Source organism: Mustela lutreola, chromosome 15 (assembly GCF_030435805.1).
Source record: "Mustela lutreola isolate mMusLut2 chromosome 15, mMusLut2.pri, whole genome shotgun sequence".
NCBI lineage: Eukaryota > Metazoa > Chordata > Mammalia > Carnivora > Mustelidae > Mustela > Mustela lutreola.
In genome coordinates, this window is record NC_081304.1 from 5,968,271 (window position 1) to 5,983,351 (window position 15,081).

Below are 15,081 nucleotides of genomic sequence, written 5' to 3' on the forward strand. Positions count from 1 at the left end.
TTCCCTCTCCACCAGCACTGGGGCTGCTTCTCCATTCTTTCTCTTCTTCACTCTTCTGCCGGTTTGCCCTACTCTGCCCAGGGCGTGTGGCAGCTTGTCGGCTGGCCGCAGAGGTCTATCCAGCTGGCCATTTGCCTGAAGACCCCGTGAATTCAGATCTGATGGGCACGGCCTGTCCTGGAGCTGGCCATAGATGCTGGCAGTGATGTTGGGCACCCACTGCTTCTACCCTCCCCTCTGCCCCAGCCCCCACCTCCTGGGGGGGGTGGTGGCGTAGGTGTCCTACTCTCTCCCACTCGGGAGCAGCACATTGCCTTATGCTGGGGCTGGGCTGGGCAATAGAACAAGAGAAACCACAGGGTGACCTCATAACCTCTGATTTGGGATCGTCCCTGTGCTTAGTCCTGGCCTGAGTTCAGGGGCAATGGTCCTAAATCAGGCAGTCAGTCACTTCTAGAACTATGGCCTGGACACAGCGCTCTCTCCAAATAACCACTTTGCTCTCTCCTAGCCTGGGAGGGGGGTGTTGGAAGGGGGCTCCCTTGGCTCTGGGGTCACCCTTTCATCTTGTGTCCCTAATTCCTTCTCCTGATTCCTCCTTCTTGCCTCTTAACCAGACTCTCTCCTCCAGCCTAGGCCCCCCTTCTCCAGAGCTCCAGGCCCCTCTCCTTGTGATTTTCTGTCACCCAACTCAGCGTGCCCCACAGCACCCTTGCCATCTTCCTTTTCAGACTGGGCCCCGCTTCTGTTCTCTGACGGTCCCGGCTTCGCTCCCTTCCCTTCACCTCCATCGTCACCTCCAGCGACTCATGAATTCCACGGACTGCTCTTTCCCGTCTTGCTGGTCTGTCTTACCCGGCTGGTGCCACATCAGACCTATGCAACGCAGACCCTGAACCTCAACAGGACCTCTCCACTTAGCCTCCCTTGCCTGGACTGCCAGATTCATCTTCCCAAACCACCCACCTTTTTCAGGGGCTATACCTAAAAGCCTTCCCTGGCATTGGGTGCCTGAACCACTCTGCCCACACCTGGGCAGGGCTCTGGACACACACCGATTTCCCAACCCGTCCAGCCCACGCGCTGATAGCTCACCTGTTGCACTCAGCTCGCATCTACCCACCCCTGGGCGCATGCTCGCATCTACCCCCCCCCCCGCGCATTCCTGCCCTCCCTTATTTCCGCTGCTCAAGTCCTCACTCCACCTCCGAGACCTTCTTTCTCACTCCCACTCAGCCTCCATCAGGCAAACTGGATCATGCCATTCCCTGAAGGACCTCTCTCCATGGTGCCCAGGGCACTGAAGAATCAAGGTCAGGTTTCTGCCGGCCGCCTAGTCCCCTGCTGGTCCCTTCCCTTCTTTTGCTCTGGTCCTGACCGGCGTTTGATCATGCCCCTGTTTTCACGCCCGTGCTAGCCCACTACCGTGGAAACTCCCACGGTTTATTAGGACAGAAGCCACGTGCCACCTCTTCTAGAGAGTTATCCATGGTGGTCCCTGATGTCACAGCTTCCCGAGCCAGGACCACCTCGGGGATGACCAGCTTTGGTATCTCCAGCATCTGGCAGAGCACCCAACACATAGCCTTCAACAGGTGCTGTGTTGGCTTCCTGGGGCTTCCACAAAGGAAAGGACCACGGACTGGAGGGCTAAGACAACAGAAACATATTCTCTCACAGTTCTAAAGGCTGGAAGTCTGAGATCAAGTTGTGGGCAGGGTTGGTTCTCTCTGGAGCTCTGAGGGAGAATCCATTGCACACCTGTCTCCTGGCTTCTGGGGGCTGCTGGCGCTCCTTGGCTTGTGGTAGGATCATCCCAATTTCTCCCTCCATCTTCTCTTTGTGTCTGGATATCTCTGTGACTCTGTTTTCTTATAAAGACACTGGTTATTGGATTAGAGCCCACCTTACTCCAATATAACCTCATCTTAACTAATTATGTCTACAAAGACCCTGTTTCCAAATCAGGTCACATTTTGAGGTTCCAGGTGGGCATGAGTTTTGGGGGGCACTATTCAACCCAGGATGGTTGCCCAAGATGCATTTGTGGCCTGATGGAGTCACCCATCTTCAGGGGGCAGGCCCAGGCCCCCCTCCACTGAGACATCTTCCCTGGAGCTTCTGGCCTGCCTCCTTCTGCACTGAGTCTCCTTCCCTTGGGAACCGTGGGGGTTTTAGCATTTCTCGCTAAGTCTAAAGTTCCTGCTGGGTGTAAATCTACCCAGAGGAGTTCTGAATCATCACTCATATAGGCTGTTGTGCAAGACTCACATTTAAACAAGTTCTGGTCTCTCTTAAAATGAAACAAAACCAAAGGTCTATCCTCCGTCCATTCCTATTTCCCTCCAGCGCCTGCTCCAGCCCCCTCTACGGCCCAACTGGATAGGAAAGTGCTTCCAGAACTCCCCTCCTTCCTCTGTCCTCAAAAGCTGAACTTCTATCCCTTCTGGTCATTCCTGGGTCACCACATCCGAAGGACATGTCTTGTCCTCACCTAAAGCCTCTGGCCCCACTGACCACTCCCTCCTTGAAATTCGTTCTTTCCTTGGCTTGCAGGACATCATTCTCACCTGGGTTTCCTGCCACTTCTCTTGCCACTCTTGCTGTTTACCCTTGACCTTTGTGGGGTTTTTAAAATTTTTATTTATTTATTTGAGAGAGACAGAGAGACAGAGAGAGCAAGAGAGGGGGAGGGTCAGAGGGAGAAACAGACTCCCCACTGAGCAGGGAGCTCAGTCCCTATGTGGGACTCAATCCCAGGACTCCAGGATTATGACCTGAGCTGAAGTCCCTTAACCTACTGAGCCAACCAAGCGCCCTACCCTTGACCTTTATGAATGGCAGAGTTCCACAGACTCTGACCTTCACCCTGTCCTCTTTTGCGCCACACCTGTGGCTCCAGCCACCACCTGTATCCTGATGAGCCCGCATTCCAGATATCAAACCTACCACCCTCTCTTGTGTGCCTCGAAGGCACCCAAACCCAGCATCAACCAGTGTTCGCTGTGGATGCTGTCCTCCACTGCCCCTCCCCCACACCACAGCCAAACCAGGTCCTTCTTCTGGAATCTGTTTCAGTAAATGGCAGTACCAGCATCCCATAACCTTCCTTGACCTTCCACGACCTTTGGTCTCTCTCATGTGCCATATCTAATCCATAACCAAGTCCTGCTCACTTTACTTCCTAGTATTTCTCTCTTCTAGCCGCCTGCCCTCATCTCCACCATCACCAGCCCTGGACCGTTGTTGTCCATCTGAGACCTCAAATTCCTGTTCAACACTATAGCTGCCCTGATATTTCTACAAAGTAAGTCTGATCTTGCCTGATTTCTCATCCTGCTTAAGACTCTACGGTGGCTGGGACGCCTGGGTGGCTCAGTGGGTTAAGCGGCTGCCTTCGGCTCAGGTCATGATCCCAGCGTCCTGGTATCGAGTCCCACATCGGGCTCCTTGCTCGGCAGGGAGCCTGCTTCTCCCTCTGCCTCTAGCCTGCCACTCTGTCTGCTTGTGCTTGCGCTCTGTATCTCTCTCTCTAACAAATAAATAAAAATCTTAAAAAAAAAAAAAAGACTCTACGTTGGCTTTCTAGGACTTGCAGGATGAAGATGAGCTCCTGGTATAGTGACAAGACCCTCAAAGCCTGGCCTTTGCTTGCCCTTTCAGCCCCAAATCTCTCTTCCTCACTCACTGCCTCCAGCCACATTGGCCTTCTCTGCTTGCCATGTGCGCCCAGCTGCAGGGGTTTTACCTCTCCTGGCCCCCTTGCATGGAGGACTGTCCTGATCCCTTTTGCCTGGAAACTTCTATTATTTCACATCATGGCTCAAACATCACCTCCTTCAGGAAGACATCCCTTATTTCCCTGGTGAGGCTGGTTTCCATGGTTATTTCTCCTAGCACATCTACCTCTCCTCTTTGACCTTTGCACTATTGTGCATTTATATTGATTTAAATCAGGAGTTGGCACACTTTATATGTCAAGGGCCAAATGGTAGATATTTAAGGTTTTGCAAGACAGCCTCTGTTGCAACTCTGCCATTGTGAGCAAAAGCAGCTATACACAATATGTAAACAAACGAGCATGGCTGTGTTCCAATAAAACTTTATTTATGGACACTGAAATCTGAATTGTGTAACTTTGATGTGTTACAAAATATTCTTCTTTTGATTTCTTTTCCCCACTAAAAAATGTAAGAACCTGGGGACGCCTAGGTGACTCAGTCGGCTGGGCATCTGCCTTCAGCTCAGGTCGTGAACCCAGGGTCCTGGGATCTAGTCCCCCGTTGGGCTCCCTGCTCAGCCAGGAGCCTGCCTCTCCTTCTGCCTGCTGCTCCCCGTGCTTGTGCACTCTCACTCTCTCTTTCTGACAAATGAATAAACAAAATTTTTAAAAACTGTAAGAACCTTGGGGCACCTGGGTGGCTCAGTCTTTACGCATCTGCCTTTGGCTCAGGTCATGATTCCCGGGTCCTGGGATCGAGCCCCCCATCAGGCTCCCTGCTCAGTGGGAGGTCTGCTTCTCCCTCTCCCAACCCCCTGCTTGTGTTCTCTCTGTTGCTATGTCTTTCTCTGTCAAATAAAGAAAATCTTAAAAGAAAAAAAAAGTAAGAACCATTCTTAGCTTGCAAGCTATACAGCAATGGGTAATGGGCCACAGTTTGCTGATACTTGGCATGGGATGGCTCCTTGGTCATCTGTTCCCTTGAAGAGTGTGTGGCTAGACACATTCACCCCTTGTGACTGATCTTAGAGTTTCTCCTCCTCCATTCCCTGAGCTGCACCGGGGTAGAGACTCAGTCTATCTTGATTCCCACCGCAGCCCACATGGGGAACCCTGTGACTAGCCCACAGAGCCATTCAGAGGACATTTGTGGAACACTGGAGCAAACTGGGCAGAAATCTAACCACTGATGTCCTCTCCCAACTACGTGTGAAATGCAAAAGCACTAAGCCACATATCCTCCAGGCAGGAAGAATCTAGTTGTAAACCAGGAAGAGTCAGCGCTCAGAAACACTTGGCAGGGAACCAAAAGCCTTTTAAAGGGTGCCCCTGGGCTTCTGACAGTTTGGTTATTATTTATTTTGGCAAGGGTGAGCAGTTAAATGAATGTTGTTTAACTTTTCTTCATTTGAAGTATCTGGGCACATACATATCCTACTAACAACAGGGGTGTTGGAGGGTGGCTATTCTGAGCCCTGCAGGATGTTTGACATCCTTGATGCTTACCCCTGGTCCAGCTACTCAATTCCAGATACGCAACATGCCCATCTAGGGTGTGGGGAGTGAAGCACTTGCCAGGAGTGCAAAATTTACGGGATACCAAGAAAATTCAGTAATCAAGGCAAATAATTTAATGCAATAATTCTAGAAAACCAGATCAACAAACAATGGCCAATGGAGTCACCTGGTTTCATGAATAAAATGTCAGCAGAATCAGGGTCAGTCTTAGTCTGAGGGGTTACAAAGCAAGTAGTACACGTGCTGGGTCAGATCTGCGCTTTATGTACTATTTTGATATTCTGCCCACCATGGATTTTTGCATTAGTTTTTTTTTTTTTTTTTTTTTTTTAAAGATTTTATTTATTTATTTGACAGAGAGAGATCACAGTAGGTAGAGAGGCAGGCAGAGAGAGGGTAAGGGAAGGAAGCAGGCCCCTGCTGAGCAGAGAGCCCGATGCGGGACTCGATCCCAGGACCCTGAGATCATGACCTGAGCCGAAGGCAGCGGCTTAACCCACTGAGCCACCCAGGCGCCCCTGCATTAGTTTTGATTTTGTAAAATATTGCATTAGAACATTTATCTTGATTACTGAGACTTTGGAGCCCTTTTTAATGCAGCAATCTTTTAAAATTATTAACATATCATGTATTATTTGTTTCACGGGTACAAATCTATGATTCGTCAGTCTTACACAATACACGGCGCTCACTGCAACACGTACCCTCCCCCATGTCCGTCACCCAGCCACCCCAACCCTCCACTCCAGCAACCCTCAGTTTTTTTCCTGAGAGTACAAGTTTGTTATGGTTTGCCTCCCTCTCTGGTTTCATCTTGGTTCATTTTTTCTCTCTTCCTCTATGATCCTCTGCCTTGTGTGTCTCAAATTCCACAGATCAGTGAGATCATATGATAATCGCTTTCCTGATTGACTTATTTTGCTTAGCATAATACCCTCTAGTTCCATCCATGTCATTGCAAATGCAAGAGTTAATTTTTTGATGGCTCCATAATATTTCATTGTATATATATATATATACCACATCTTTATTCATTCATCTGCCAATGGACATCTGGTCTCTTTCCATAGTTTGGCTATCATGGACATTGTTGCTATAAACATTGGGGTGCACATGCCCCTTCAGATCACTACATTTGTATCTTTGGGGTAAATACCTAATAGTGCAATTGCTGGGTCATAGGATAGCTCAACTTTTTGAGGAATCTCCATATTGTTTTCCAGAGTGGCTGCACCAGCTTGCATTCCACCACACTTAAACACCAAGAGTGTAGGAAGGTTTCCCTTTCTCTGCATCCTCACCAACATCTGTCGTTTCCTAACTTGTTAATTTTAATCATTCTGACTGGCGTGAGGTGGTATCTCTGTGGTTTTGATTTGTATTTTCCTGAAGCCGAGTGATGTGGAGCACTTTTCATGTATCTATGGGCCATCTGGATGTCTTCTTTGCAGAAACGTCTGTTCATGTCTTCTGCCTGTTTCTTAGTTGGATTTGTCTTCCTTGGGTTTTGAGTTTGTAAGTTCTTTTTTTTTTTTTTTTAAAGATTTTATTTATTTATTTGACAGAAGGAGATCACAAGTAGGCAGATAGGCAGGCAGAGAGAGAGGAGGAAGCAGGCTCCCTGCTGAGCAGACAGCCCGATGCGGGGCTCGATCCCAGGATCCTGGGATCATGATCTGAACCGAAGGCAGAGGCTTTAACCCACTGATCCACCCAGGAGCCCCGAGTTTGTAAGTTCTTTCTAGATTTGGATACTAGCCCTTTATCTGATATGTCATTTGTAAATACCTTCTCCCATTCTGTTGGTTATCTTTTGGTTTTGTTGACGGTTTCCTTTGTGTAAAAGCTTTTTATCTTGATGAAGTTCCAATAGTTCATTTTTGCCCTTGCTTCCCTCGCCTTTAGCAATGTGTCTAGGTAGAAGTTGCTGTGGCTGAGGTCACAGAGGGTACTGTTTGTGTTCTACTCAAGGATTTTGATGGATCGCTATCTCACATTCCGGTCTTTCATCATTTTGAGTCTATTATTGTATGTGGTGTAAGAAAATGGTCCAGTTTCATTCTTCTACATGTGGCTGTCCAATTTTCCCAACACCATTTGTTGAAGAGACTGTCTTTGTTCCATTGGATATTCTTCCCTACTTTGTCAAAGATTAGTTAACCATAGAGGTGAGGGTCCATTTCTGGGTTCTCTATTCTGTTCCATTAATCAGTGTGTCTGTTTTGTGCCAGTACCATACTGTTTTGATGATTACAGGTTTGTAACAGAGCTTGAAGTCCGAAATTGTAATGCCACCAGCTTTGGTTTTCTTTTTCAACATTCCTCTGGCTATTCAGGGTCTTTTCTGGTACCATACAAAGTTTAGGATTATTTGTTCTCTTTCTATGGAAAAAGTGGATGGTATTTTGATAAGGATTGCATTTTAAATGTGTAGATTGCTCTAGGTAGCATGAACATTTTAACAATATTTGTTCTTCCAATCCATGAGCATGGAACGTTTTTCCATTTCTTTCTGTCTTCCTCAATTTCTTTCATGAGTGTTCTGTAGTTTTCTGAGTACAGATTCTTTGCCTCTTTGGTTAGATTTATTCCTAGGTATCTTACAGTTTTGGGTGCCATTGTAAATAGGATTGACTCCTTAATTTCTCTTTCTTCTGTCTCACTGTTGCATAGAAATGCAACTGATTTCTGTGCATTGATTTTATATCCTGCCACTTTTCTGAATTCTTGTATGAAGTCTAGCAGTTTTGAGATGGAGTCTTTTGGGTTTTCCACATTAAGTATCATATTATCTGCAAAGACTGAGGGTTTGGCTTCTTCTTTGCCAATTTAGATGCGTTTTATTTCTTTTTGTTGTCTGATTGCTGAGGCTAGGACTTCTAGTACTGTGTTGAACAGCAGTGGTGATAGTGGATGTCCCTGCTTTGTTCCTGACCTTAGGGGAATAGCTCTCAGTTTTTCCCCATTGAGAATGATATTCACTGTGGATTTTTCATAGATGGCTTTTATGATATTGAGGTATGTACCCTCTATCCCTATACTGTGAAGAGTTTTAATCAAAAAAAGATGTTGTACTTTGTCTAATGCTTTTTCTGGATCTATTGAGAGGATAATATGGTTCTTGTCCTTTCTTTTACTAATGTAGTATATCACATTGATACTGTCGATATTGAATCAAACTTGCAGCCCAGGAATAAATCCCTGTTGGTTGTAGTGAATAATCCTTTTAATGTACTGTTGGATCCTATTGGCTAATATTTTGGTGAGAATTTTTGCATCCATGTTCATCAGGGATATTGGTCAGTTATTCTTCTTTTTGGTGGGGTCTTTGTCTGGCTTTGGGATCAAGGTAATGCTGGCCTCAAGAAAGAGTTTGGAAGTTTTTCATCATATATATATATGATGATATATATGTATACACACATATATAATATATATATTTATATATATTTATTTATATATATATATATTATTTATATATATATATTTTTGAAAAAACTTCAGATAAATAGGTATTAATTCTTTAAATGTTTGGTTGAATTCCCCTGGGAAGCCATATGGCCCTGGGCTCTAGTTGGCAGACTTTTGATTACTGCTTCAATTTTCTTGCTTGCTACAGGTCTGTTCAGGTTTTCTACTTCTTCCTTGTTCAGTTTTGGTAGTTTATGTGTCTCTAGGAATGCATCCATTTCTTCTATATTGCCTAATTTGTTGGCATATAGTTGTTCTTAATATGTTCTTATAATTGTTTGTATTTCTTTGGTGTTGTTTGTGATTTCTCCTCATTCATTTATGATTTTATTTATTTGGGTCCTTTCTCTTTTCTTTTTGATAAGTCTTATTAATTCTTTCAAAGAACCAACTCCTAGTTTCATTGATCTGTTCTACTGTTCTTTGGATTTCTTTTAGTTTTGTTTCATGATTTTATTTATTTATTTAAAGAGAGAGACAGTGAGAGAGGGAACACAAGCAGGGGGTAGCTGGAGAGGGAGAAGCAGGCTACCCACTGAGCAGGGAGCCTGATGTGGGGCTTGATTCTAGCATGCCGGGATCATGACCTGAATTGAAGGCAGGCGCTTAACACCCACCCAGGTGCCTCTGTTCTTTTGGTTTCTATTTCATTGATTTCTGCTCTGCTCTTCGTTCTCTTCTCCTGCAGGTTTAGGCTTTACTTGCTGTTCTTTCTCCAGCTCCTTTAGGTATAAAGTTAGGTTGGGTATTTTAGACCTTTCTTGTTTCTTGAGAAAGGCTTGTATTGCTATATACTTCCCTCTTAGGACTGCTTTTGCTGCATCCCAAAGATTTTGGACAGTTGTGTTTTCATTTTCATTTGTTTCCATGAATTTTTAAAATTTGTCCTTAATTTCCTCGTTGATCCATTCATTCTTTAGTAGGATGTTCTTTAGCCTCCATATATTTGAATTCCTTCCAACTTTCCTCTTGTGATTGAGTTCACATTTCAAAACATTGTGGTCTGAAAATATGCAGGGAATGATCCCCGTATTTTGGTACCAGTTGAGAACTGATTTGTGACCCAGGATGTGATCTATTTTGGAGAATGTTCCTTGTGCACTAGAAAAGAATGTGTGTTCTGTTGCTTTGGGATGGAATGTTCTGAATATATCTGTGAAGTCCATCTGGTCCAGTGTCTCATTTAAAGCCCTTACTTCTTTGTTGATCATTTGCTTAGATGATCTGTCCATTTTAGTGAGGGTGTGTGTTAAAGTCCCCTGCTATTATTGTATTATTATTGATGTGTTTCTTTGATTTTGTTATTAATGGGCTTATATCATTGGCTTTTCCCCTATTAGAGGCATAAATATTTACACTTGTTAGATCTTCTTGTTGGATAAACCCTTCAAGTATGATATAATGTCCTTCCTCACCTTTTTACAGTCTTTGGTTTAAAATCTAATTTGTCTGATAAAGGGATTGCCACCCCAGGTTTCTTTTGATGTCCACAGCATGATAAATGGTTTTCCACTCCCTTCTTTCAATCTGGAGGTGTCTTTGAGTCTAAAATAAGTCTCTCACAGAGAGCATATCGATGGGTCTTGCTTTTTTTTTTTTTTTTAAGATTTTATTTTATTTATTTGACAGACAGAGATCACAAGTAGGCATAGAAGCAGGCAGAGAGAGAGGAGGAAGCAGGCTCCCCACTGAGCAGAGAGCCAGATGCGGGGTTCGATGTGGGGCTCGATCCCAGGGCCCTGGAATCATGACCTGAGCCGAAGGCAGAGGCTTCAACCCACTGAGCCACCCAGGTACTCCGGGTCTTGCTTTTTTATGTAATCTGATACCATGTGTCTTTTGATTGGAGCATTTAGCCCATTTACATTTAGGACAACTATTGAAAGATGTGAATTTTGTGCCATTGTATTGCCTGTAAGGTGACTGTTACTGTATATTGTCTCTGTTCCTTTCTGGCCGATGTTACTTTTGGGCTCTCTCTTTGCTTAGAGGACCCCTTTCAATATTTGTTGTAGGGCAGGTTTGGTGATCACAAATTCTTTTAGTTTCTGTTTGTCCTGGGAAATTTTAATCACTTCTTCTATTTCCAATGACATTCTAGCTGGATAAGGTATTCTTGGCTGCATATTTTTCTCATTTAGTACCCTCCTTTTAAAAAATATTTTATTTATTTGAGAGAGAGATTGAGATAGAGAGAGCATGAGCAGGGGAAGGAAAAGGGAGAAGCAGACTTCCCACTAAGCAGGGAGCAGGGACCCTGAAGCAGGGCTCGATGCAGGACTTGATCCCAGGACTAGAGGATCGTGACCTGCCTGAGCCAAAGGCAGATGCTTAACTGACTGAGCTACTCAGGTGCCCCTTAGGGCCCTTTCTTAAATTCTGTGTCTGAGATGAATGCCTCACTTGCTTCATCCTCATCCTGGTCCTGCCCAAAGGCATGTTTCCCAGCTTCCTGCTTTGAGAAGCACAGGGAGTCATATAATCTTTAGCAAATATGAATGGTATGCCTATCCATGCCATTTTGCTGATCAGGAAAAAGAGGCTGAGAGAGGTGTTTCTCCCTTCACACATCTACTGGAGGATCCTCAGCCTCAAAGAATCCTCATGCTAAAGGGGAGGTCAAAAGTGGAAGCAAATGGAGGAATGGGAAGGTCCTTTGCTCCCACCTGGATGCAGGGCATGTGCAGATTTAACGTAGCAAAAGGATGGCAAAGGGAGGAGAAGGAAGTCGTTGGGCAGCTGTGCCAGGCCGCTCACACCGAACCTGACCTGAGCCTGGAAAAGATCTGGGTGGCCCCTCCACCCTCCAACCTCTAGAAAGTTTTCTTCAGTCCTTGCGTCAACATTTGTTAGGGACCTGCTCTCTGGTAGGCATGCATTTAGCACTGGAGACATGAAATATCCAGCCTGCCCCTCTATCCGATGGACAATTCTCACAGGAAACAAGTAGATGCCAGGAGGAACACATGTGGAGCATGTTATGGGAGCAGAGAGGAGGGAACGCCACTTGGCTTAGGGAGGGGGTTCAAAACTGGCTTCTTAGAACACAGAGCATCTTAGCTGTCTTAAGCTCCACATGGGAGTACATGACAAGCGTCCCACTTGAGTGGGTGATGGTGGAAGAGTGTTTTAGGCAGCAGGGACAGCATGAGCAAAGTCCAGGAGGGAAGACCCTTTGGAGGATAGGATAGTATAGGGCTGGTAATGAAGCCCATGAGAGCTACAGGAGACTGATGTTTGTGGCCAGGAGCTGGGGGGTGGAGTCAGGGTGGGACTGAGGCAGGGCAGGCTAGAAACAGCCCGCCTCTCCTTTGCTGGTGGGATCTGGTCCACGTACTACCAGGAGCCTTCCTCACGGGTAAAGTGCAGAGTTGAGCTGATGCTCTCTTAAGTGGGATGTTCCTGACAGCCGCCAGGTGCCCACCATATGCCAGGCTCCCACAAGCAGCCTCTCCCTTCTATCCCCAGCTTGAACACACCATCCCTTGGGAGAGGGCAGGATTCAGCCTTCTTCCCTAGGTTCCTGCTACCTGGTCCTGCTTCTGTTCTCCCCCCCGTCCCCGACTGTGGGACGGCATGATGAGATGGGTGGAAACCATGGCTGCTACTAAGAACCTTTGGCCCCCACCTTGAGCACTTCTGAGTTTGGGTCAAACTTGGGAGTAACAAGGAGGAAGCAACATCTGTGGCTTTGGCTCGGTTGCCACTCGCCACCCATCTCCAGTGGGAATCAGGAAGGAATTAAAGACAAAACAAAGCCAGAGGTGGGGCACCTGGCTGGCTCAGTTGGAAAAACCTACAACTCTTGATCCCGGAGTTGTGAGTCTGAGCCCCATGTTGGGTGCAGATATTAAGCAAACATACACACACCAAAGCTATAGGTTGTAGAATTTGTAGAATATAGATGTAATGTTATAATCAGTGAATAAGTCATTTTTGCATTTTGCATAACTTTTTGCATTTTGGAAGTACAATATTGGTAAGTTTTCTAGAGCAAATGCAGAATAGGAGAGGTGGTGTAGCATAATAGCTAAAAAAAAAGACAGCCTAGAGTTGAATCCTGGCTCAATTATATAACTTTATGACCTTAGACACGTCACTTAACCTCTTCTCAGTTTCCTTATCCATAAAATGGGGATAATTCATACCTATTTATAAGGTTATGAGGTTCATATTGGCCACAAACATTTCATTTGCCATCAGCAGTGGCTGGCATATAGTAGATGTCATGTGTTAAATAAAAGCAACATCACTTTTAAAGATTTTTTAATTTATTTATCAGAGAGAGAGAGCGAGCGAGCACAGGCAGACAGAATGGCAGGCAGAGGCAGAGGGAGAAGCAGGCTCCCTGACGAGCAAGGAGCCCAATGTGGGACTCGATCCCAGGACGCTGGGATCATGACCTGAGCCGAAGGCAGCTGCTCAACCAACTTAGCCACCCAGGCGTCCCGCAACATCACTTTTATAGAAAATGCAAAAAAGATTAATTTTAAAATTATCCAAGTAATACAGGAACACCATCTTTTTTGTAAAGAACAACATGGACATTTTTAAAGCGAAATCATCCTTGGTGACAGACTAGTTTACAGCCTGTTCAGATTCACACACACAAAAAAATATTTGAGTGCTAAGGCATGAGCAGGAAGTCATGAGAAGAGTGGGTGGTGTTGCAGGGACAGTCCCTTCCCTGGTGTCTCAGCAGTGGGGGAAAGGGAAGGGGTGGGGTTGACAGACATGATTATCCAAGAGCACTGGCTGGTCTTGCACTGGGAGAACCCCAGCAGAAAACGCTGGCATTTTGGTTTGCTGGGTAGCCTCCCTGATGTGCAGGCCTGCTTTCCCAGGCCTGCTTCGTGAAATACTAAAAAGCATTTGAGGACCCCCACCCCACCCAGGACGATCACCGCGAATTCCTAGTGGACTAGGAACTGCAGATGAGCTTTTTAGGAAAGCTAATACTCCCTTAGCTCAGGTGTGGATTTGACACCAACATGTGCAGGAAGGTGTCAGGACTGTTCCGGCATCACAGGGCACCCCGGGAGGAGCTGGCAAGGGTAGCGGCCTCCTTGCAAGGAGACGCAGAAAGACTCGGAGATCCATGCAGCTAGACACGCCCCGCCAGCGGAGCCTCTTCAGCCCTTCCTGACCTCAGCCAGAGGAAGAATGAAGATTGCAGGGGTGAGGGGTGGGGAGGCAAGATGGAGGTCTGTGGATGTAAAGACGTCTCCTGAACATTGGAAAAGTTTACATTTCATTCCTGCCTATCAGCACGGGGAATAGCTCACGGGGGTAAGAGTGACTGGAATTGGTGCTGAGTGAAGACTCCCGAAAGGACGGTCGGCAAGAAGCCACAAGTTGCTCAGAGGAGCCAAAGGCCGCCCCACCCTCGGAGACCTTGAGCGTACCCCCTGCACCCCATTCGGGACTGGCCCTGCCCTGGCGCCAAAATGACCTCTCCTGATGGGAAACTAGGGTCACTAATTTCTCTTCCAACAGGCCCAGCTGGGTGTGGCGCGGGGCGCTCTTGGGGCGGGTTCTGGACTTCGTAGCTTGTAGCTTGTCGGAGGGATTTTCTCCTGGATTGGTAGCGTTTCCTCTTCAGAGTCAATCATTAACCCGAGGGCCTTGGCCGGAGAAGCCATAGGAACTAGCGGCTGGTTGAGGCTGGAAATGCCGGCGTGGCTTCCCCAGAGTCCCCAGGCGCGCTTCTGCGGTCGCAAGGCAGGAACCCGGCTGGCATCCAACCTCACGGGGGACTTCGCACCCGCAGCGGGGCAGTTGGGATGCCAGAGGCCGGGATGCGCAAGCAGCCCCCTTTGCTTTTGAGCGGTGCTCGGCTCGAGGAGCGCGGAGGCCGGACTAGCAAACACCAGCTGTCTGAGGCGCTCTGCTCCCGTCAGTAGGCCCTCAGCCTGTCTTTGGGCCTGAGCTCAGCCTGGGTTCCTCGCCTTAACCTCCCAAACCCCAGTTAAGCAGCTGGGACAGAACCCCCCCCCCCCTTCCCATGTTAGGTGCTCCTCTCAGCCAGGTCACCTGCGGGGGAGGAGCAGCGAGCAGCCATCTGCTCCAAGCCCCGCCCACTCAGGCCACCTGGCCTTGGGGAACACATCCCTGGGTCCCCAGTGCTGAGGAGCCAGGACCAGGCTGGAGAGAAGGCCAGGGGCACTCTGATGGGGGGTTAGGAAGGTGGTCACCACGGTGGGGGAGACTGTGCACCCGGGTCAGGAATCCGCCCTCCCGAGGCCACCTGGGGGAACTCCAGCCTGGCTCCGAGGGGCTGCGGGAACGGAGGGGTCTGCCTGTTTCCTGGGATTCCCAGGCCATCCCGGGCGGCGGGTCGGGAGGCTGGCTGGCCGCCCATCCCACCCCTC